A 25,604-nucleotide genomic window follows, 5' to 3' on the forward strand; every position below is an offset into this window, starting at 1 on the left:
AAAAGTCGGCAACTATGAGCGTTTTGACGGCAACTGTGAGCCCTTGGTAAGCAATTATGAACAAAAATTCGACAACTATGAGCATCATGAAAGCGAGTGTGAGCACTTTGAATGCACGTGTGAACATTCTGAAGGCAACAGCGAGTACTTTGAAGTTAAACATTAAAAATCATGTTTTCAGTTGTGAGCCTTATATCCGCAATTATGAACGAAAAGTCGGAAACTATGAGCGTTTTGACGGCAACTGTGAGCTATTGGTCTGCAATTATGAACAAAAAGTGGACAACTATGAGCATCATGAAAGCGAGTGTGAGCACTTTGAAAGCACGTGTGAACATTCTGAAGGCAACAGCGAGTACTTTGAAGTTAAACATTAAAAATCATGTTTTCAGTTGTGATTCTTATATCCGCAATTATGAACGAAAAGTCGGAAACTATAAGCGTTTTCACCGCAACTATAAGAGTTGGGTCGGCAATTATAAACAAAAAAGTCGGTAACTATGAGCATCGTGAATGTAAGCGTGAGCACATTGAAAGCACGTCTGAACATTTTGAAGCCAACTGCGAGTATTTTGAAGATAAACATGAAAAATATTGTTTTCAACTATGAGACCTATGTCCGGAATTGTGAACGAAAAGTCGGCAACTATGAGCATTTTGACAGCACCTGTGAGGCTTTGGTCGGCAATTATGAACGAATGGTCGGCAGCAATGAGCACTTTTTCTTTGAATCAGCATTCTGACGGCTTGTGAGAGGAATCTGACGGCAACTGTGAGCCTTTTGACAGCAACCGTGAACCATTTATATTACCATATCTGCAGTAAGTTAGATTTTATGAATGAAAAGTCGGCAACTATGAGCAACGTGGAAGCGAGTGTGAGCATTTTGAAAGTACGTCTGAACATTTTGAAGGCAACTGTGAGTATTTTGAAGATGAGCACGAACCATTTAGTAGGCAACTAGGAGCCCTTTGTCCGCAATTATGAACGAAAAGTCGGCAATTATGAGCGTTTTGACGGCATCGGTGAGGCCTTGGTCGGCAATTATGAACGAAAAGTCGGCAACTCTGAGCGTTTTGACGGCTAATGTGAGGAATTGGTCGGCAATTATGAACGAACGGTCGGCAACTATGAGCACTCTTTCTTTAAATCTGAGCATTCTGACGGCTTGTGTGAGGAATCTGACGGCAACTGTGTCTTTTGACAGCAACCATGAACCATTTAATTTACATTATCAGCAGTATGTTAGATATCATGAATGAAAAGTCGGCAACTATGAGCAACGTGGAAGCAAGTGTGAGCATTTTCAAAGTACGTCTGAACATTCTGAACGCAACTGTGAGTATTTTTAAGATGAGCACGAACCATTATGTAGGCAACTATGAGCCATTTGTCCGCAATTATGAAAGAAAAGTCGGTAACTATGAGCGTTTTGACGGCACCTGTGATGCCTTGGTTGGCAATTATGAACGAAAAGTCAGCAACTACGAGCGTTTTGACGGCAACTGTGAGGACTTGGTCGGCAATTATGAACGAATAGTCGGCAACTATGAGCACCGTGGAAGCGAGTGAGAGCATTTTGAAAGCACGTCTGAACATTCTGAAGGCAACTGTGAGTATTTTGAAGATGAGCAAGAAACATTATGCAGGCAACTATGAGCCATTTTTCCGCAATTATGAACGAAAAGTCGGCAACTATGAGCGTTTTGACGGCAACTGTGAGCCCTAGGTCGGCAATTATGAACGAATAGTGGGCAACTATGAGCATTATGAAAGCGAGTTTGAGCACTTTGAAAGCACGCTTGAACATTGTGACGGCAAAACGAGTATTTTGAAGAAAAACATTAAAAATTATATTTTCAATTGTGAGCCCTATATTTGCAATTATGAACGAAAAGTCGGCAACTATGAGCGTTTTGACGGCAATTGAGAGCCCTACGTCGGCAATTATGAACGAATAGTCGGCAAATATAAGCTTCATGAAATTAAGTGTGAGCACTTTGAAAGCACGCGGAACATTGTGACGCCAACAGCGATTATTTTGAAGATAAACATTAAAAATTCTGTTTTAAATTGTGAGCTCTATATTCGCAATTATGAACGAAAAGTCGGCAACTATGAGTGTTTTGACGGCAAGTGTGAGCATTGGGTCGGCAATTATGAACAAAAGAGTCGGCATTTAACTTACAATATCAGCAGTATGTTAGATATTATGAATGAAAGTCGGCAACTATGAGCACCGTGGAAGCGAGTGTGAGCATTTTGAAAGTACGTCTGAACATTCTGAAGGAAACTGTGAGTATTTTCAAGATGAGCACGAACCATTATGTAGGCAACTAGGAGCCCTTTGTCCGCAATTATGAACGAAAAGTCGGCAAATATGAGCGTTTTGACGGCACCGGTGAGGCCTTGGTCGGCAATTATGAACGAAAAGTGGGCAACTATGAGCGTTTTGACGGCTAATGTGAGGAATTGGTCGGTAATTATGAACGAATGGTCGGCAACTATAAGCAATTTTTCTTCAAATCTGAGCATTCTGACGGCTTGTGTGAGGAATCTGACGGCAACTGTGTCTCTTCACAGCAACCATGAACCATTTAATTTACACTATCAGCAGTATGTTAGATATTATGAAGGAAAAGTCGGCAACTATGAGCACCGTGGAATCGAGTGTGAGCATTTTAAAAGTACGTCTGAACATTCTGAAGGCAACTGTGAGTATTTTGAAGATGACCACGAGCCATTATGTAGGCAACTATTAGCCATTTGTCCGCAATTATGAACGAAACGTCGGCAATTATGAGCGTTTTGACGGCAAATGTGGGCCCTAGGTCGGCAATTATGAACGAATAGTCGGCAATTATAAGCACCTTTTTTTAAATCTGAGCATTCTGACGGCTTGTTAGAAGAATCTGACGGCAACTGTGAGCCTTTTGACAGCAACCATGAACCATTTATCTTACAATATCTGCAGTAAGTTAGATATTATGAATGAAAGTCGGCAACTATGAGCACCGTGGAAGCGAGTGTGAGCATTTTGAAAGTACGTCTGAACATTCTGAAGGCAACTGTGAGTATTTTGAAGATGAGCACGAACCATTATGTAAGCAATTATGACCACTTTGTTCGGAATTTTGAAAGAAAAGTCGGCAACTATGAGCGTTTTGACGGCACCTGTGATGCCTTGGTTGGCAATTATGAACAAAAAGTCTGCAACTATGATCGTTTTGACGGCAATTGTGAGGGCTTGGTCGGCAATTATGAACGAATAGTCGGCAACTATGAGCACCGTGGAAGCGAGTGTGAGCATTTTGAAAGTACGTCTGAACATTCTGAACCAAACTGTGAGTATTTTGAAGATGAGCAAGAAACATTATGTAGGCAACTATGAGCCCTTTGTCCGCAATTATGAACGAAAAGTAGGCAAATATGAGCGTTTTGACGGCAACTGTGAGCCCTACGTCGGCAATTATGAACGAATAGTCGGCAACTATGAGCTTTATGAAAGTGAGTGTGAGCACTTTGAAAGCACGCTTGAACATTGTGACGCCAAAAGCGAGTATTTTGAAGATAAAAATTAAAAATTATATTTTCAATTGTGACCCCTATATTCGCAATTATGAACGAAAGGTCGGCAACTATGAGCGTTTTGACGGCAACTGTGAGCATTGGGTCGGCAATTATGAACAAAAAAGTCAGCATTTAACTTACACTATCAGCAGTATGTTAGATATTATGAATGAAAGGTCGGCAACTATGAGCATCGTGGAAGCGAGTGTGACCATTTTGAAAGTACGTGTGAACATTCTGAAGGAAACTGTGAGTATTTTGAAGATGAGCACGAACCATTATGTGGGCAACTATGAGCCCTTTGTCTGTAATTATGAACGAAAAGTCGGCAACTATGAGCGTTTTGACGGCACCTGTGAGACCTGGGTCGGCAATTATCAACCAAAAGTCGGCAACTATGAGCGTTGTGACGCCTATTTTGAGGCGTTGGTCGGCAATTATGAACGAATGGTCGGCAACTATGAGCACTTTTTCTTTAAATCTGAGAATTCTGACGGCTTGTGTGAGGAATCTGACGGCAACTGTGAGTCTTTTCACAGAAACCATGAACCATTTAACTTACACTGTCGGCAGTATGTTAGATATTAAGAATGAAAAGTCGGCAACAATGAGCATCCTGGAAGCGATTGTGTGCATTTTGAAAGTACGTCTGAACATTCTGAAAAGAATGTGAGTATTTTGAAGATGAGCACGAACCATTATGTAGGCAACTATGAGCCCTTTGTCCGCAATTATGAACGAAAAATGGGCAACTATGAGCATCATGAAAGCAAGTGTGAGCACTTTGAAAGCACGCGTGAACATTGTGACGCCAACAGCGAGTTTTTGAAGATAAACATTAAAAATTATGTTTTCAGTTGTGAGCCTTATATCCGCAATTATGAACGAAAAGTCGGCAACTATGTGCGTTTTGGCGGCTACTGTGAGGAATTGGTCGGCAATTATGAACGAATGGTCGGCAATTATGAGCAATTTTTCCTTAAATCTGAGCATTCTGACAGCTTGTGTGAGGAATCTGACGGAAACTGTGTGTTTTGACAGCAAACATGAACCACTTAATGTACACTTTCAGCAGTATGTTAGATATTATGAATGAAAAGTCGGTAACTATGATCATCGTGGAAGCGAGTGTGAGCATTTTGAACGTACGTGTGAACATTCTGAAGGCAACTGGGTATTTTGAAGATGACCACGAACCATTATGTAGGCAACTATGAGCCCTTTTTCCGCCATTATGAACGAAAAGTCGGAAATTATAAGCGTTTAGACGGCACCGATGAGGCCTTGGTAGGCAATTATGAACGAAAAGTCGGCAACTATGAGCGTTTTGACGGCTACTGTGAGGAATTGGTCGGCTATTATGAACGAATGGTCGGCAACTATGAGCACTTTTTACTTATATCTGAGAATTCTGACGCCTTGTGTGAGGAATCTGACGGCAACTGTGAGTCTTTTGACAGCAACCATGGACCATTTAACTTACACAATCAGCAGTATGTTAGATATTATGAATGAAATGTCGGCAACTATGAGCATCGTGGAAACGAGTGTGAGCATTTTGAAAGTACGCCTGAACATTCTGAAGGCAACTGTGAGTATTTTGAAGATGAGCACGAAATATTATGTAGACAACTATGAGCCCTTTGTCCGCAATTATGAACGAAAAGTCGGCCACTATGAGCGTTTTGACGGCACGTGTGAGGCCTTGGTCGGCAATTATGAACGAATGGTCGGCAACTATGAGCACTCTTTCTTTAAATCTGAGAATTCTGACGGCTTTTGAGAGGAATCTGACGGTAACTGTGAGTCTTTTGACAGCAACCATGAACCATTTAACTTACATTATCAGCAGTATGTTAGATATTATGAATGAAAAGTCGGCAACTATGAGCAACGTGGAAGCGAGTGTGAGCATTTTTAAATTACGTCTTAATATTTTGAAGGCCACTGTGAGTATTTGAATATGAGCACGAACCATTATGTAGACAACTATGAGCCCTTTGTCAGCAATTATGATCGAAAAGTCGCCAACTATCAGCGTTTTGACCGCACGTGTGAGGCATTTGTTGGAATTATGAACGAATGGTCGGCCACTATGAGCACTTTTTCTTTAATTCCGAGCATTCTTACGGCTTGTGTGAGGAATCTGACGGCAACTGTGAGCCTTTTGACAGCAACTATGAACCATTTAACTTACATTATCAGCAGTAAGTTAGATATTATGAATGAAAAGTCGGCAACTATGAGAAACGTGAAAGCAAGTGTGAGCATTTTGAAAGTACGTCTGAACATTCTGAAGGCAACTGTGAGTATTTTGAAGATGAGCACGAACAATTATGTATTCTACTATGAGAACTTTGTTCGGAATTATGAAGGAAAAGTCGGCAACTGTGAGCGTTTTGACGGCACCTGTGAGGCCTTGGTCGGTAATTATGAACGAAAAGTCAGCAACTTTGAGCGTTTTGACGGCCACTGTGAGGTCTTGGTCGGCAATTACGAACGAATGGTCGGTAACTATGAGCACCGTGGAAGTGATTGTGAGCATTTAGAAAGTACGTCTGAACATTCTGAAGGCAACTGTGAGTATTTTCAAGATGAGCAAGAACCATTATGTAGGCCACTATGAGCCCTTTGTCCGCAATTATGAACGAAAAGTCAGCAATTATGAGCGTTTTGACGGCAACTGCGAGCCCTACGTCGGCAATTATGAACGAATAGTCGGCAACTATGAGCATCATGAAAGGGAGTTTGAGCACTTTGAAAGCACGCTTGAACATTGTGACGCCAACAGCGAGTATTTTGAAGATAAATATTAAAAATTATTTTTTTCAATTGTGAGCCCTATATTCACAATTATGAACGAAAAGTCGGAAACTATGAGCGTTTTGACGGCACCTTTGAGGCCTTAATCGGCAATTATGAACCAAAAGTCAGCAAATATTAGCGTTTTTACGCCTACTGTGAGGCCTTGGTTGGCAATTATGAACGAATGGTCGGCAACTATGAGCACTTTTTCTTTAAATCTGAGCATTCTGCCGGCTTGTGTGAGGAATCTGACGGCAACTGTGAGTCTTTTGACAGCAAACATGAACCATTTAACTTACACTATCAGCAGTATGTTAGATATTATGAATGAAAAGTCGGCAACTACGAGAATCGTGAAAGCGAGTGTGAGCATTTTGAAAGTACGTGTGAACATTCTTAAGGAAACTGTGAGTATTTTGATGTTGAGCACGAAGCATTATGTAGGCAACTATGATCCTTTTGTCCGCAATTATGAACGAAAAGTCGGCAACTATGAGCGTTTTGACGGCACGTGTGAGGCCTTGGTCGGCAATTATGAACGAATGGTCGGCCACTAAGAGCACTTTTTCTTTAAATCTGAGCCTTCTTACGGCTTGTGTGAGGAATGTGACTTCAACTGTGAGCCTTTTGACAGGAACTATGAACCATTTATCTTACATTATCAGTAGTAAGTTAGATATTATGAATGAAAAGTCGGCAACTCTGAGAAACGTGGAAGTAAGTGTGAGCATTTTGAAGTACGTCTGAACATTCTGAAGGCAACTGTGAGTATTTTGAAGATGAGCACGAACCATTAGGTAGTCAACTATGAGCCCTTTTCCGCAAATATGAACGAAAACTCGGCAGCTATGAGCGTTTTGACGGCAACTGTGAGCCTTACGTCCGCAATTATGAACGAATAGTCGGAAACTATGAGCATCATGAAAGCGAGTGCGAGCACTTTGAAAGCACGCTTGAACATTGTGACGCCAAAGCGAGTATTTTGAAGATAAACATTAAAAATTATGTTTTCAATTGTGAGCCCTATATTCGCAATTATGAAGGAAAAGTCGGAAACTATCAGTGTTTTGACGGCAACTGTGAGCCCTACGTCGGCAATTATGAACGAATAGTCGGCAACTATGAACATCATGAAAGAGAGTGTAAGTACTTTAAAAGCACGTGTGAACATTGTGACGTCAACAGCGAGTATTTTGAAGCTAAAAATTAAAAATTATATTTTCAATTGTGAGCCCTATATTCGCAATTATGAACGAAAGGTCGGCAACTATGAGCGTTTAGACGGCACCGTTGAGGCCTTGGTAGGCAATTATGAACGAAAAGTCGGCAACTGTGAGCACTTTTTCTTTAAATCTGAGCCTTCTTACGGCTTGTGTGAGGAATGTGACTTGAACTGTGAGCCTTTTGACAGCAACTATGAACCATTTATCTTACATTATCAGTAGTAAGTTAGATATTATGATTGAAAAGTCGGCAACTATGAGCATCATGGAAGCGAGTGTGAGCATTTTGAAAGTACGTGTGAACATTCTGAAGGCAACTGTGAGTATTTTGGAGATTAGCACGAAGCATTATGTAGGCAACTATGAGCCTTTTGTCCGCAATAATGAACGTAAAGTCGGCAACTATGAGCGTTTTGGCCTCACCTGTGAGGAATTGTTCGGGAATTATGAACGAATTGTAGCAACTATGAGCACCTTTCTTTATATCTGAGAATTCTGACGCCTTGTGTGAGGAATCTGACGGCAACTGTGAGTCTTTTGACAGCAACCATGAACCATTTAACTTAGAATATCAGCAGGAAGTTAGATATTATGAATGAAAAGTCGGCAACTATGAGCATCGTGGAAGCGAGTGTGAGCATTTTGAAAGTACGTCTGAACATTATGAAGGCAACTGTGAGTATTTTGAAGATGAGCTTGAACCATTATGTAGGCAACTATGAGCACTTTGTTCGGAATTATGAAGGAAAATTCAGCAACTATGAGCGTTTTGACGGCAACTGTGAGGCCTTGGTCGGCAATTATGAACGAATGGTCAACAACTATGAGCACTTTTTCTTTAAATCTGAGCAATCTGACGGCTTGTGTGAGGAATTTGAGGGCAACTGTGAGTCTTTTGACAGCAACCATGAACCATTTAACTTACATTATCAGCAGTAAGTTAGATATTATGAATGAGAAGTCGGCAACTATGAACATCGTGAAAGCGAGTGTGAGCATTTTGAAAGTACGTGTGAACATTCTGAAGGCAACTGTGAGTATTTTGAAGATGAGCATGAACCATTATGTAGGCAACTATGAGCCTTTTTTCCGCAATTATAAATGAAAAGTCGGAGAATATGAGCGTTTTGAGGGCACCTGTGAGACCTTGGTCGGCAATTATTAACGAATGGTCGGCAACTATGAGCACTTTTTCTTTAAATCTGAGCATTCTGGCGGCTTGAGTGAGGAATCTGAAGGCAACTGTGAGCCTTTTGATAGGAACTATGAACCATTTAACTTACACTATCAGTAGTAAGTCACATAATATGAATGAAAAGTAGGCAACTATGAGCGTTTTGACGGCACCTGTGAGGCCTTTCGGCAATTATGAACGAATGGTCGGAAATATGAGCACTTTTTCTTTTAATCTGAACATTCTGACGGCTTGTGTGAGAAATCTGACGGCAATTGAGAGCCTTTTGATAGGAACTATGAACCATTTAACTTACACTATAAGCAGTAAGTTAGATATTATGAATGAGAAGTCAGCAACTATGAGCATCGTGGAATCGAGTGTGAGCATTTTGAAAGTACGACTGAACATTCTGAAGGCAACTGTGAGTATTTTTAAGATGAGCACGAACCATTATGTATGCAACTATGTGCCTTTTGTCCGCAATTATGAACGAAAAGTCGGCAATTACGAGCGTTTTGACGGCACCTGTGATGCCTTGGTCGGAAATTATGAACGAAAAGTCGGCAACTATGAGCGTTTTGACGGCTACTGTGAGGACTTGGTCGGCAATTATGTTCGAATGGTCGGCAACTACGAGCACTTTTTCTTTAAATCTGAGCATTCTGACGGCTTGTGTGAGGAATCTGACGGCAACTGTGAGTCTTTTGACAGCAACCATGAACCATTTAACTTACACTTTCAGCAGTATGTTAGATATTATGAATGAAAATTCGGCAACTATGAGCATCGTGCAAGCGAGTGTGACCATTTTGAAAGTACGTGTGGACATTCTGAAGGCAACTGTGAGCATTTTGAAGATGAGCACGAATCATTATGTAGGCAACTATGAGCCCTTTGTCCGCAATTATGAACGGAAAGTCGGCAAATATGAGCGTTTTGACGGCACCTGTGAGGCGTTGGTCGGCAATTATGAACGAATGGTCGGCAACTATGAGCACTTTTTCTTTAAGTCTGAGCATTCTGACGGTTTGTGTGAGGAATCTTACGGCAACTTTGAGCTTTTTGACAGCAACCATGGACCATTTAACTTACACTGTGCGTAGTAAGTTAGATATTATGAATGAAAAGTCGGCAACTATGAGCACCGTGGAAGCGAGTGTGAGCATTTTGAAAGTACGTTTGAACACTCTGAAGGCAACTGTGAGTATTTTGAAGATGAGAACGAACCATTATGTAGGCAAATATGAGCCGTTTGTCCACAATTATGAACGAAAAGTCGGAAATATGAGCGTTCTGACGGCAGCTGTGAGGCCTTGGTCGGCAATTATGAACGAAAAGTCAGCAGCTATCAGCGTTTTGACGGCAACTGTGAGCCCTTTGTTCGGAATTATGAAGGAAAAGTCGGCCACTACTAGCGTTTTGACGGCACCTGTGAGGCCTTGGTCGGCAATTATGAACGAATGATCGGCAACTATGAGCACTTTTTCTTTAAATCTGAGCATTCTGACTGGTTGTGTGAGGAATCTGACGGGAACTGTGAGCCTTTTGACAGCAACATTAACCATTTAACCACTATCAGCAGTATATTAGATATTATGAATGAAAAATCGGCAACTATGAGCACCGTGGAATGCAGTGTTAGCATTTTGGAAGTACGTCAGTAGGGTGGGGTCACTTGAACGTGTTTTTTTTCCTACTGCGCATGCGCAAGACCTTGACGCTGATTGGCTGGCGCAGGTCACGTGACCCCGCGACACCCTTTGACGCTTATTGGCTGGCCACGCGCCCGGCCACGCCCCTTCACGCTGATTGGTCGGTGCAGGCCACGCCCCCGGCCACGCCCCTGGACGCTGATTGGCGGGCGTCGGCCACGTCCTTTTACTACCTCCTATCTACTGCGCTGACTGGCTGGCAGCGGACCCCCGCCCCGTTCACGCCGATTGGCTAGCAGCGGACGCCCACCGATTGGCTGGCGTCGGACCTCGCCCCCTTGACGCTGATTCTCCGGTCACGCGCACGGTCTTTTAGGAATACCGCGCTGATCGGCCGGCGCCGGATCCCCGTCCACGCACATGTCACATAAGATTCGTTCCCTTTTATGAGCACTTTACGAACACATAGCAGAGCAGATATCACCTTCTTCATCCACCTATTTAACATAGCACATATTACATAAGACTCGTTCCCTTTTATGCGCACTCTTTTAAACTGCAAAGACTCGTTCCCTTTTATGAGCACTTTACAACCACATAGCAGAGAATGGAGACCAATTTTTGACCTACTGCGCATTTGCGCAAAACTGTTCCGATTCCGCCGGAGCAGAACTGCCGTTCCATTTATCAATGGTACCAGAACACACACACATACACACAGCAGACCGCAGATTGTTCCAGTTTAGGAGCAGACTACGGCTATGCGCAGAAGCATAAAATAAGACATAACACCCCCGTTCTCTTTTACGAGCACTTTATAGCAACATAATAGAGCAGAGAATAAAAAATAACAACACACAGACACACACACACACACAGCAGACCGCAGACTGTTCCAGTTCAGGAGCAGATTACGGCTATGCGCAGAAACATAAAATAAGACATAACACCCCCGTTCTCTTTTACGAGCACTTTATAGCAACATAATAGAGCAGAGAATAAAAAAATAACAACACACACACACACACACACACACTTGATTGCTTATGCGCAGTAAAATTAAATTTCCAATTAATTACACATTGCACGCATGCGCAGAAAAATTACACTAGACTACAGACTGTTCCAGTTGCAGTGCTGGTTCCGGTTCAATAGAGCAGACTACGTGCAACGAGCAGGCCATAAAAGACTATGACCTATTTTTAATCCCACTAAATAACATAGTATACTTGGTTGCGTAAGCCAAATCCGATTTAGTACAAGTAGGACGCATGCGCAGAAACATTTAAATTTCCGATTTTTATGAAACTCGGCATATGGGGGTTTCCGACCCTGCTGATTACGAATACCACACTTACTTTTACCTGGGTCTTATAGTTTATGTTGTGCCGAGTTTCTCAAGGCCTGCTTAAAGCTTAAAATGTATCTTTCAGCCGCGTTACTTGCACAATGGTAGGGTGAAATACATATATCCTTTATGCCTAAGCTATACAAGAAGTCTTTGAATACAGATGATCTAAATACACAAGAATTATCGTGAGCTATACTTGCCACGAACCCTCTTCGACACATTAATTTGTAAAGTTTATTAACAATAATCTGACTATTCAATTTAATTAACGGTTCCAAAAATACGTATTTAGAAAAAGCATCTACTATTATCAAACAGTATCTACCAGATCTTGAACGTGTAACAGGTCCTATTACATCCACATATATCCTAGAATTAACTCCTCGTATTAATTCTGATACCAATTGACCTATTTTCTTTCTATTATTACTTTTAGTTAGTTGGCATTCCCTAAAAGATCTCACGTATTCCTTAATCTCAGGTATAACACCCTCCCAGGTGAACCTAGAACACACCTTTCCTATACATTTATTAATCCCACAATGAGCTCCTGGCAAGGCTGGTTTATGATAGTATTCTATAATAGATTTTGTCAAAGCCTTAGGTAAATAAATTTTATAAGGATTGTGAACAGACCGAGTTTTCTTACACAAAATTCCATTAACCATTTTATATTCTGGTACATCTTCCTTTTTCTTAATTCTATCTATAATACTTTTCATTTCATGATCAGCATTTTGAAATTCTTCTATAGATTGTCTAGCAAAAGGCATACTCCAAATATTGACAAATAGCTTATTAATTATTTCTTCATTTAAAGTAGGATCCTCTATGAACTCTTCAAAATCATGTTTATTGTGCAATCTAGATAAAAATTCACTCGGAATATTCAAAACGCTAGGTGTATGTTTCACTGTAAAACTAAATTGAAACAAACGATACAATAAACTACCATATGGCTTTAATCTTTTCAAATTACGCAACGCATAACTTAACCCCATGTTATCTACTTTTAATTCAAAAGGTGCATGAGAGAGAAAAGTTTTAAATCGTTCCATAGTTTCCACTACAGCCATTAATTCAAGCAGGTATATGGGTTTCTCAGCAGTTCCTCAAACGTCGACTATAAAACCCTACAGGAACTTCATCCCCTTTTTCGTTTAATTGTGAGATCATTCCTCCCACTGAGGTTAGTGAGGCATCACTTGACAGGAAAAATTTCTTATTGAGGTCTGGTAATTTAAGTATTACGTAACTTTCAAACACCATTTTAATATTTCTCAAGGCAGCTTCCTGCTCATCTCCCCATCTAAATTCAACCTTCGGGCTCCTTAACTTATTCAAAGGGTCCATAAGATCTTGAAAATTAGGAATAAACTTGGCAAAATACTGAAGAAATGAACATAAGCTAATTAGAGCTTTCCTATTCCTCGGAGAAGGTAATTTTTTAATTACTTCTATGCTAGATGGATCCATGTAAATATGGCCATTTTCTATTATATGCCCCAAATAAGAAATCTTTCTTTGAAAAAGGGTGCATTTATTGAATGACAATGTAATGTTGTTTTCTTTAAAAATAGTAAAAACTTCACTAAGGAGTTTTTTTATGACTTCCAATATCTGCAGTGTGAATTACCAAATCATCTGCACACCAAGTAACACCTCTATCCTTAAGATGATACAACAATTTTGTGATTAATTTACTCAAAGCGAACGATCCGCTTGCTATACCGAAAGGCACATACCTATATTCGTATAACCCACGATGAGTTAGAAAAGCGGTATATTTAATTGAGTCCTCATGTAACTTTATCACGTGATATGCATGATGAATATCTAATTTAGAAAAGTATTTACTATTGGATAGCTCACTCATGATATCCTCCATTCTCGGGGTATACTGAGAATTTAGTAACATTTTCTTATTAATTTTTTGATAATTAACAATTAATCTCTTACTGCCATCTTTATTCCCCACCAAGAAACAGGGAGAGGCATATGCACTATCACTTTCTCGAATAATATTCTGTTTCAATAGGTTATCTAATATTTTATCCATTTCCTTTTGTGCAACCCTGCTTAGTGGATAAGCTTTTTCTCTTGCAGGCTGGTCTTCACTTAATATGATTTGATGACAAAAATTACATGTTCTTCATGTTCTTCAAATCATCCCCTACATGTTCTTCAAATATATCTTTAAATTGATTTACTAACTCATCTACATAATGTTGTAACCCACTATCTAATTCTAGAACTTCAGGGTCAACTAACTTTCGCCTAGTTATTAATGAATCGCTACCCTCAAGTTTAGCTTCCATACTGACATTTAAGATAGAATCGGGGGATAAATGGTCAGTTTTGTTTTCATTGAATGACCCTTCATGTGTTTTCCTCTCTCAACTATTTGTAACCTTAACCTCTCTTTATGCTTCCCTTTTTTCCCTTTATTCATACCCTTCAAGTGGTACTTTTCTCCTACATTCTCATTCCCCTTTTCTTCAGATGGAATGAACAACTTATTATGAAAACAATTTATGGGCCGAAAAGACATTAACGCATCTTCTTTTCTAATATCTGAGTTTGCTTGACTCAATTGATCAAATATACGAATGGATCTGTTTTCTTCCAAACCTAATATTAATCTATTACTTCTTAAATTAATAGTAACCTTCATTTGTTTTAACTCCTTAACCCCTATTATAAACATTGGGTTTAGATGTTCAGCTAAATAAAATTTTATTCTATATACCCTATTCAGCAATTTCAGGGACAGAGTAACAGATTCTTTCAAAGTGACATTTTTATTATCTACGCCCTTACCAATAAACAAATCATCATTCACTTTGAATTTTTTATTCAATGTGTTATTCCATTCTCTAAAAGCCCTAGCATTTACCATGCTGATAGTTGAGCAAGTGTCTACACACCCTCTTAATCTTTTTCCCAATACAAAAGCCTCTACGAAGGTAGCAACACTGTCTTTCTTAGTAACCTGTCTATTGCTATGTAGTCCCATACTCACGGTATCATTCATAGTTTTACTTTTTCTATCATTATCTATACTATTTTCCCCCTTTTCTTGACTATATCTTCCTTTACTCTTACTTCCTCCTCCAACATTCGCATTCCTCTTATCTACTAATTGTAAACTATGTAACCTTCTTGATAAGTTCAATGCTCTTTTCAAACTACACTTACTAGCATAATGTGGTCCCCCACACTCAAAACATGGGACAGATTTTTTCAATCCTTTCTTTTTAACATTTTCTTCACTTTCAGAAAATTTATTAATTGCCTTATAAATACTTATATTATTTAAATGAGTCACATAAGAAAATAAATCCCTTTCAAGTTCCTGTAAAGTGGCTGGAACTCGAACCCCGTAAATATCTCTTATGAGTCGTGGATCTGCGCCACTCAATATAATTTCTTTCACATGAACCTCATTTTTAAGTTACCATGCAGTATTATGTAACTATCTTTTACTTTTTCTACAAAGTGAATGGGTTCTTGAGCTACAGATTGTATCGTTTCAACATAATTACGTGATACAACTCTTCTTCCTAAGGAAGAACTTAAATTTTTAAAAACTTTGTGAGCAAGCATCAACCAATTATCACATTGTCTCATATATTCTAAGATCTTAGTACGCAAAATGCCTTTACTTTTATTTAAGGCAGCTATTACTATTGATTCATACGGATAAACATTACCCTTATTTAAACCCTGTACTTCCAGTAGAAATTCAAACAACAATAAATCATCGCTTCCGTCACAATAACTGATTTCTTGACTTAAATTACAAAAGGAATTATTACCAACACCTATCGTAATTTAATCTAAATTAGTACTAAAAGGTCTAAATACATTTTCACCGTTTTGATTATTAGTAACAAATTGTTCATTCAATTTTGGAAGTCTTAAATCCTGAAAACGATGTAGTTCATTTCTTTGCGGTAATTCTTTGTATTCGTCAAAGAATTTAGCTGGTTCTCTATCGCAATGCAAAGTATTAAACATCTGATTTTCACGTTCATTTAAGTCGAGTCTGTTTATATCAACATCAGAAGTAACTGACCTTGCGCACCTGTCCACTTGTTGTTCATGTTGTCTCCCTGATAACATGTTAGATTCGTTGAAGCAAAGAGCGCCTCTAGGCATAATAAATGAATCACCTACCTCATTTTTCGGCTCATGTCCTTGCCTTTCCGAACAACTATCCACTGACCTGAAGATTCCTGCGTCTCCATTTGAAAAATGATTTAATACTAACTGTGGAACACGTTCACTATAAGCCATTTTCACTTCAATAATTATTATTATTAACCACAAACTTTATATAATCACTTTTCTTTTCTTCCACACAATCCAACCAGGTAATCACCGCCATTCATACACAGCACACAGTCGTAATAGCTCTCCTCTTCTCCCCACTCCAATCAGCCAAACAGCACGAACAAATGACCAACTTATACGTATCTTCCAAGGTGTAGCAAACTCCAACTGAAAAGTTTATGCCTAGTATTTTCTTGCCTTTATTTTCCAACGAAAAATCTTGTTCGCTATTCTTCAACCAAGCACAGTCTAGACACTCCCAATTAAATTCCATTTATACTTATAGATTGGAAATTGAACTTTTGTGCCGACGTCTGGTAATAATTGAGACGCCGTTGGTGCAGGGTATTAAACCCACACAAATTATTAATAAAAACTTTTCATTACAATGGAATTTGGGGGAGTGCACTTGAAATACAAAAACGTGGTGAAGATAGTGAATTCAAACTTTTAATATTTTTCCACAAAATATCACTAAATCCATTTGCACACAAATACGTAGAATAGTTATATTCAAAATCACACTTGACTATGAATAAATATAGTAACATATACAGTAAATTCTTGTTATATAGTCCATCGATGAATTACGTCAAATTCTGTTAAATGTTCCTTAGAGTCTCTCGTAGTAGTATTTTTTACTACAGAATAAAAGTTATTTCTGATGATACTTTTCGAATTATTGAATAAAGCTGCACAATCACTGATATAAATACTTAGTCCGTCAAACATAGCCATATAACCTGTAAACTTCATTCGTGGATAATTGTAATACCAAAATTGCTCATACAAGCATTCACTTTTGACACCAATTCAACTCCATTTTGAATATGTTAGTCACTTTCATGAAAATATAACAAATACTTATCCAGGCTATATCGTAATATCAGAATTCACTAAAATACAAACGTAATATAACAAAGTCTCGGAACTTTCCAGGATTTTGCACCATTTACGACTAATATTCAGAGCATGTGCTCTCGTCGTTACATTCAATTTTCAATGACCACAAGGTGGTAAGTTAACTACCTCCAAAACTAGTAGTTCCTATTTTAGCCACTCATCAGAAGTGGCGCTAGTTTCATTATTCCTTTTTCTAAATAATAATAATCTTACAACATGCTACAATGTGGGATACGTCGTTTGTATGACCCTTAAAACCTAATAACTCAAAAACGGAGCCACATATTGAGATGGTGTTTCCACATTTAGTAATTGGTCATCAACTACTACAAGTTCCAAAATAATGACCATCGAGGTAAAAGGTCAACATACTTAAAACCTAATAACTCGTAAACTGCGCTACATATCGAGATGGTGTTTCCAAATCTAGTAATCGGTCATCAGGTACTACAAGTTCCAAAACATTGATCATTGAGGTCAAAGGTCAACATACTTAAAACCTAATCACTCGAAAACGGATCCACATATTGAGATGGTATTTCCAAATCTAGTAATTGGTCATCTGGTACTACAAGTTCCAAAACATTGACCATTGAGGTCAAAGGTCAACATACTTAAAACCTAATAACTCGAAAACAGATCCACATATTGAGATGGTGTTTCCAAAGCCGGTAATTGGTCATCAGGTACTACAAGTTCCAAAACATTGACCATTGAGGTCAAAGGTCAACATACTTAAAACCTAATCACTCGAAAACGGAGCCACATATTGAGATGGTGTTTCCACATTTAGTAATTGGTCATCAGGTACTACAACTTCCATAATAATGACTATTGAGGTCAAAGGTCAAAATACTTAAAACCTAATAACTCGAAAACGGAGCCACATATTGAGGTGCGGTTTCCAAATCTAGTAATAGGTCATCAACTAGTACATGTTAAAAAACGTACTGACTTTCGAGGTCAAAGGTCAAATATTTAAGCCTTAATAACTCGTAAACGTAGCCAGCAAGAGATTTCTGTGACCTATTCATTTTTTTTGTTCCAAGCAGAAAAAGTGAAGAATGAATAAATTTTAGTGACTTATTGGCTATTGTACTAACGAGAAATCTCATTTGTAACTAGCAGAATTTCTGTACATTTGGGTTATTCAAAATAATTTGGATGGACTAACGAAAAAAGAAAGCAAAGGTATGTCATTTTAGCTAGCTGAGAATTTAAAGAAACAAAGGGAACCTACTAAATTTTCTATCAACGAGAAATGCCATTTCAACTACCTCAGAGTTTATGTGCCTTTTTGTGCTAAGGTCTATTTTAACTCTTCTTGACTAATTAAATAAAAGAGGAATATTGTACCAATGAGAAATGCCATTTTTCTAGACCATGTTCTAATATTTAAACAAACGAACGGGTGGATTTGTATGACTTATTCAATTTTGCACCAATGAAAAATAACGGCGTATTTTAAATCATTTTGTACTATTTAAATGAACAAACAATCGGATAAATTTAACCGGCTCAGAAGTGTACTATTTAAACAAACGAAGGTCTCTTGAGTGAGATTTCCAATTTTGTAGCAAGAAGGACTATTTTCTAACTAACTCGGAATTTCATTTCATATTGTAATACTCAAATTTGGATGGAGTGTTTAGTTTTGTTCGAACCAGAAAAATTTGATTGGATTATTTCCTTATGTACTAACTGGAAGAAGTGAAGGAATAAATTTGGGTAGAATATTTAGTTTTGTACATAACAAAATAAGAAAAAGAAGTGAAGAACGAATAAAATTTGGATGGACTATTTTCTTATGTACCAACAAAAAAATGGAGCACCAGCGACAAAAAAGAAACCGAAGGAGGAATAAATTTGGGTGACCTAATCAGTTTTGTACTAAGCAGAAAAAAAGCGAAGAAGGTAAAATTTAAGTAGCTCAGTATTTATGTACATTTTTGTACTACTAAAATAAACGAAGGAATAAATTTGGGTGTTCTACAGAAGAAAACGGGGAAGGGCCATTTTATTTAATTTTGTAGTACTCAAAATATACAAAGATATAAATCTGTGTGACCCATCCAGTTTTGTACTAAGCAGAAAATTTGTTGGCTTTTTTAGAAAGACCATTTTATCTTTTGTATTCAGATTTTCCGGCTACTTTTTGTGCTCTACAAATAAACGGAGGAAAAGCAAAGAGAGACCATTTTATGCACCTTTTGTAACGAAGAAACAAATTTGAAGGAGGTTCATTTTAACTAATCCTGCTGCGAGTAGTTCAATTAGTACATAGTAAAAAATAAAACAATATGGCATTATTGCGACTTTCATTTTCGAATACATACGGATTAAGCCACTATGGCAAAAAAATACTACTCTCTCCTTATGCTTATTTGGAGCAGACTTAAGAGGACCAAGCATTAGAAACCCGCTAGTAGGGCGTCGATTCAGTAAACTCTACATCTAGTAAAAGAAAACGAATAGATAATTTTGAGACAGTTCCATATGGGTAAATGCAGTATTAGTAGAAACGATAGTTTTTAATTAAGTAGAGATAAGGAGAGAGTTAAAAAAATGGAAAATTAAATTTTAAATCATTATTATTATTATTTTAGAGGTCAAAAGGAAGAATAAATGAATTTGAGTAGCATATGTACGGAATTTAGTTTTGTACCGGGCAAAAAAAAAGAAGTGAAGAATTAATAAAAATTTGAATGGAATATTTTATTTTGTACCAGCTGGGAATTTAGTGTTGTACCACTGTATCAATTTAAGTATTTTGTACTATTTAGTACCACCGAGAAGGTGTTGAATATTTAGTTTTGTACCAAGCAGAAATTTGTTGGCTTCTTTATTTTGTATTAACGACTAAAACCTTTAACACATACTTGGTTGTGTGCATTACAATGGCCGAAGTTTTTCATTTCCCTGTGGTACAACGTAATGGTCGCCCCGCTTATTCTAGGTCTACAGTTAGATATTTTCGATTGGATAATGGTATACAGCCATGTTTTGTTGAGCACAATGCCCACTATAACGATGTGGTAGACAATTATTTGATGGATAGATATTTGTTTAATAGTCGCTATAACAAATGGTATATGATAGAATTTGTTAAGCATTTATCGCAGGTAGATATTAAGATAGACTTTTTGTCGTTGGTTACTCGTTTAACCGCACAAAGTTCTCTTTTCCAATCAGCTACCTTTTTTGCCATGAAAACTAAGGGAAATAGTTATACTGTGTTAGAATTTCCAATTAATAGCGGTATTGCACTGTACTTATAATAGTCTGTAATAGTACAGTTTATTTTTCGAGTGAGAGTAGGATTTAAAGGTGTATTGTAGTCTACCAGCAATAATGATCTCTAAGAGAGTTATTAGGTAAAGATAACAATTACACCGCCATTCTGCGAACACATTTATACGATCCAATTTCTCAGGTTTAAACAAAGAAAGGCCATATTCTGCTACTCAAACAAACGAAGGAATAAGCTCAGAATTTCTATACCTTTTTGTGCTATTCAAATAAACCTATTCACTTTTATACCACCTTTTAGTTTTGTACCAACCACAAAAAAGGGAAGAAGGACCATTATAACAAGCTCACTATTTTTATACCATTTTGTATTACTCTAATAGATTTGGGAGGTCTATTTTGATTTTTTCAACAACCAGAAGAAAAGTGAAGATGATACATTTTATACCTTTGTGACGGATTAAAAAAACGAGTGGTTCATTTAGTTGTGGTGCTACATTTTGTATATTTTTTTGTCACCCAGAGAACAATTTAAATTGCCTCTCCCGTTACTATATGGGTATTGACGTGTGTTTAGCGAAATAGGTTTAAAAAATACTAACGGCGACGCTAAAGTCCAAAGTTTCCCAGTCACTAACTAAATATTTGAGCATGAGATTTAACAAACCAGAGTTACGTTATAATTCAATTACAACTTAATCCATAGCCATTAGCGTACTAAAGAAAACTGATGAAGAACGACGAATCATAACAGCATGCATGACCATTTTTGATCACAGTGGTGATAGAGGAAAAAAGCAGAAAGAATCATATCAAAGTAAGAATCAGCTCATTAAGGAAAACAAAAGTTTCATGTTCCACACCACCTATAAAGAGTGCGAAATTATTCATTCTGTTGCTGCAGATATTTAAGCAGCGTTACGAATGCGTTACCTAACACTTGTATTGCTAAGGTACTGCCTATTGCTCAACGATTCAATTATTTTTTAAACTTTCTTTCCTCGTCTAAGTCCAAAAAGACAAATATATATTTTTGCATTTATGTATTTTATTATAATGGAATATAATATTATGGAGTATATTTGGAAATAATAGAACATACATCATGACATTATATTAACGAATTATTTTGCATTGCCTTGAAACATATTATTAAACACGGAGAATGCATTGAATGCTTTTATTGTAGGTATATAAGTAGATGTGTCACACTTGATTTGTTTTTGCGGAAGAGTAGAAAAATGACTAGCATGGAAATTGCTTATGTTTCACCTAGAGAAAAAGAAATTCAGTGTGAAAACGAGAAACCAATACTGTTAATCCAGCCGTCTGACCCCGATTTGCCAGATGAATAGATAGCCGTGATAAAGTGAGAATCATATATCCAACACAAGAAATAGAAGAAGTGTATTATTTTAGACGCTATAATAGATATAATGATGAAATACTCCCGGAAAGTGATGATGACAGTGTTTCAAATATTACCTGTTTTGAACTGGAAGCTAATGAGTGCGAGTGTACTAGTGAAAGTATTAGTGATACATGTGTTATACAATTATTTAATGAGTATACACCAAATTCAGTATTATTATGTGAAGCATGTTCTAAACATAATGAAAATGAAAAAGATCACAACTGTTTGTTGCAGTATGATTACGAATTATTGCAAAAGGTGTGGACGATCTTAATTAAACGTGAAATGAGAGAGAAAATCTATAAACTTTATATAAAGAAGCATTTTAAAAGTTGTAATATTAAAAACACTCATACTTTGGAGAAAAAATTTAATCTGGTATATGAATACATTACAGAGTGTGATTATTATATCAAAGAAATAGTAGAAATGTTTTTAGAAAAAGATAAACAATTATTTAATTCTGTAAATGAACACTGAGACACTGTAGCATATGTATTTGATTGTGTAAGAATAGAAGAACATTTTAGGGCTAAAAGTACAATGGGTTACTGAGAATTGAACTGTTAACAATATTATTTTATAAATGGATCAATTTGTACTATTGTTATATTAAGAATTTAACAGATTACAAACATTGGACACTGGCAACTGAATTGTCAGTGAAAGTAGTATATTGTTTTCTTTAAAAGCAATAAAGAAACTGATCTGGGTGACAAAAAATATACAAAATGTAGCACCACAACTAAATGAACCACTCGTTTTTTTAATCCGTCACAAAGGTATAAAATGTATCATCTTCACTTTTCTTCTGGTTGTTACAAAAATCAAAATAGACCTCCCAAATTTATTAGAGTAATACAAAATGGTATAAAAATAGTGAGCTTGTTATAATGGTCCTTCTTCCCTTTTTTGTGGTTGGTACAAAACTAAAAGGTGGTATAAAAGTGAATAGGTTTATTTGAATAGCACAAAAAGGTATAGAAATTCTGAGCTTATTCCTTCGTTTGTTTGAGTAGCAGAATATGGTCTTTCTTTGTTTAAACCTGAGAAATTGGATCGTATAAATGTGTTCGCAGAATGGCGGTGTAATTGTTATCTTTACCTAATAACTCTCTTAGAGATCATTATTGCTGGTAGACTACAATACACCTTTAAAACCTACTCTCACTCGAAAAATAAACTGCACTATTACAGACAATTATAAGTACAGTGCAATACCGCTATTAATTGGAAATTCTTACACAATGTATCGTTCTTATTATCGAAGTCTACTCCAACTAAGCATAAGGAGAAAGTAGTATTTTTTTGCCATAATGGATTATTCTGTATGTATAGCCTTATTGTGAGAAAACCATTTGTTATTGTTTTTCACCAATTTTCCAAATACCGCGAGGTCCAACAGATAGGTATCAGGAGATACCGCAAAAAGGCCAGTTTTACCACATCGTGTAAAGCAACCAAGTAAATCTGCAATCTGGATACTTGGCCTGAACTCGCACACATGATTCCAAAACTTTAATAACTCATCCAAAGAGTCCTGCGTTCCACCATAGCGAAAGAAAGCTGTCACAGTATAACTATTTCCCTTAGTTTTTATGGCAAAAAAGGTAGCTGATTGGAAAAGAGAACTGTGTGCGGTTAAACGAGTAACCAACGACAAAAAGTCTATCTTAATATCTACCTGCGATAAATGCTTAACAAATTCTATCATATACCATTTGTTATAGCGACTATTAAACAAATATCTATCCATCAAATAATTGTCTACCACATCGTTATAGTGGGCATTGTGCTCAACAAAACATGGCTGTATACCATTATCCAATCGAAAATATCTAACTGTAGACCTAAGCGGGGCGACCATTACGTTGTACCACAGGGAAATGAAAAACTTCGGCCATTGCAATGCACACAACCAAGTATGTGTTAAAGGTTTTAGTCGTTAATACAAAATAAAGAAGTCAACAAATTTCTGCTTGGTACAAAACTAAATATCCTACACCTTCTCGGTGGTACTAAATAGTACAAAATACTTAAATTGATACAGTGGTACAACACTAAATTCCCAGCTGGTAAAAATAAAATATTCCATTCAAATTTTTATTAATTCTTCACTTCTTTTTTTTGCCCGGTACAAAACTAAATTCCGTACATATGCCACTCAAATTCATTTATTCTTCCTTTTGACCTCTAAAATAATAATAATAATGATTTAAAATTTAATTTTCCATTTTTTTCACTCTCTCCTTATCTCTACTTAATTAAAAACTATCGTTTCTACTAATACTGTATTTACCCATATGGAACTGTCTCAAAATTATCTATTCGTTTTCTTTTACTAGATGTAGAGTTTACTGAATTGACGCCCTACTAGCGAGTTTCTAATGCTTGGTCATCTTAAGTCTGCTCCAAATAAGCATAAGGAGAGAGTAGTATTTTTTTGCCATAGTGGCTTAATCCGTATGTATTCGAAAATGAAAGTCGCAATAATGCCATATTGTTTTATTTTTTACTATGTACTAATTGAACTACTCGCAGCAGGATTAGTTAAAATGAACCTCCTTCAAATTTGTTTCTTCGTTACAAAAGGCACATAAAATGGTCTCTCTTTGCTTTTCCTCCGTTTATTTGTAGAGCACAAAAAGTAGCCGGAAAATCTGAATACAAAAGATAAAATGGTCTTTCTAAAAAAGCCAACAAATTTTCTGCTTAGTACAAAACTGGATGGGTCACACAGATTTATATCTTTGTATATTTTGAGTACTACAAAATTAAATAAAATGGCCCTTCCCCGTTTTCTTCTGTAGAACACCCAAATTTATTCCTTCGTTTATTTTAGTAGTACAAAAATGTACATAAATACTGAGCTATTTAAATTTTACCTTCTTCGCTTTTTTTCTGCTTAGTACAAAACTGATTAGGTCACCCAAATTTATTCCTCCTTCGGTTTCTTTTTTGTCGCTGGTGCTCCATTTTTTTTTGTTGGTACATAAGAAAATAGTCCATCCAAATTTTATTCGTTCTTCACTTCTTTTTCTTATTTTGTTATGTACAAAACTAAATATTCTACCCAAATTTATTCCTTCACTTCTTCCAGTTAGTACATAAGGAAATAATCCAATCAAATTTTTCTGGTTCGAACAAAACTAAACACTCCATCCAAATTTGAGTATTACAATATGAAATGAAATTCCGAGTTAGTTAGAAAATAGTCCTTCTTGCTACAAAATTGGAAATCTCACTCAAGAGACCTTCGTTTGTTTAAATAGTACACTTCTGAGCCGGTTAAATTTATCCGATTGTTTGTTCATTTAAATAGTACAAAATGATTTAAAATACGCCGTTATTTTTCATTGGTGCAAAATTGAATAAGTCATTCAAATCCACCCGTTCGTTTGTTTAAATATTAGAACATGGTCTAGAAAAATGGCATTTCTCATTGGTACAATATTCCTTCGTTTATTTAATTAGTCAAGAAGAGTTAAAATAGACCTTAGCACAAAAAGGCACATAACCTCTGAGGTAGTTGAAATGGCATTTCTTGCTGATAGAAAATTGAGTAGGTTCCCTCTCTTTCTTTAAATTCTCAGCTAGCTAAAATGGCATATCTTTGCTTTCTTTTTTCGTTACTCCATCCAAATTATTTTGAATAACCCAAAATGTACAGAAATTCTGAGCTAGTTACAAATGAGATTTCTCGTTAGTACAATAGCAAATAAGTCACTAAAATTTATTCATTCTTCACTTTTTCTGCTTGGAACAAAAAAATGAACAGGTCACAGAAATCTCTTGCTGGCTACGTTTACGAGTTATTAAGGCTTAAATATTTGACCTTTGACCTCGAAATTCAGTACGTTTTTTAACATGTACTAGTTGATGACCTATTACTAGATTTGGAAACCGCACCTCAATATGTGGCTCC

This window comes from Thermobia domestica, chromosome 6 (genome assembly GCF_964235325.1).
Source record: "Thermobia domestica chromosome 6, izTheDome1.hap1.1, whole genome shotgun sequence".
In the NCBI taxonomy this organism is placed as follows: domain Eukaryota; kingdom Metazoa; phylum Arthropoda; class Insecta; order Zygentoma; family Lepismatidae; genus Thermobia; species Thermobia domestica.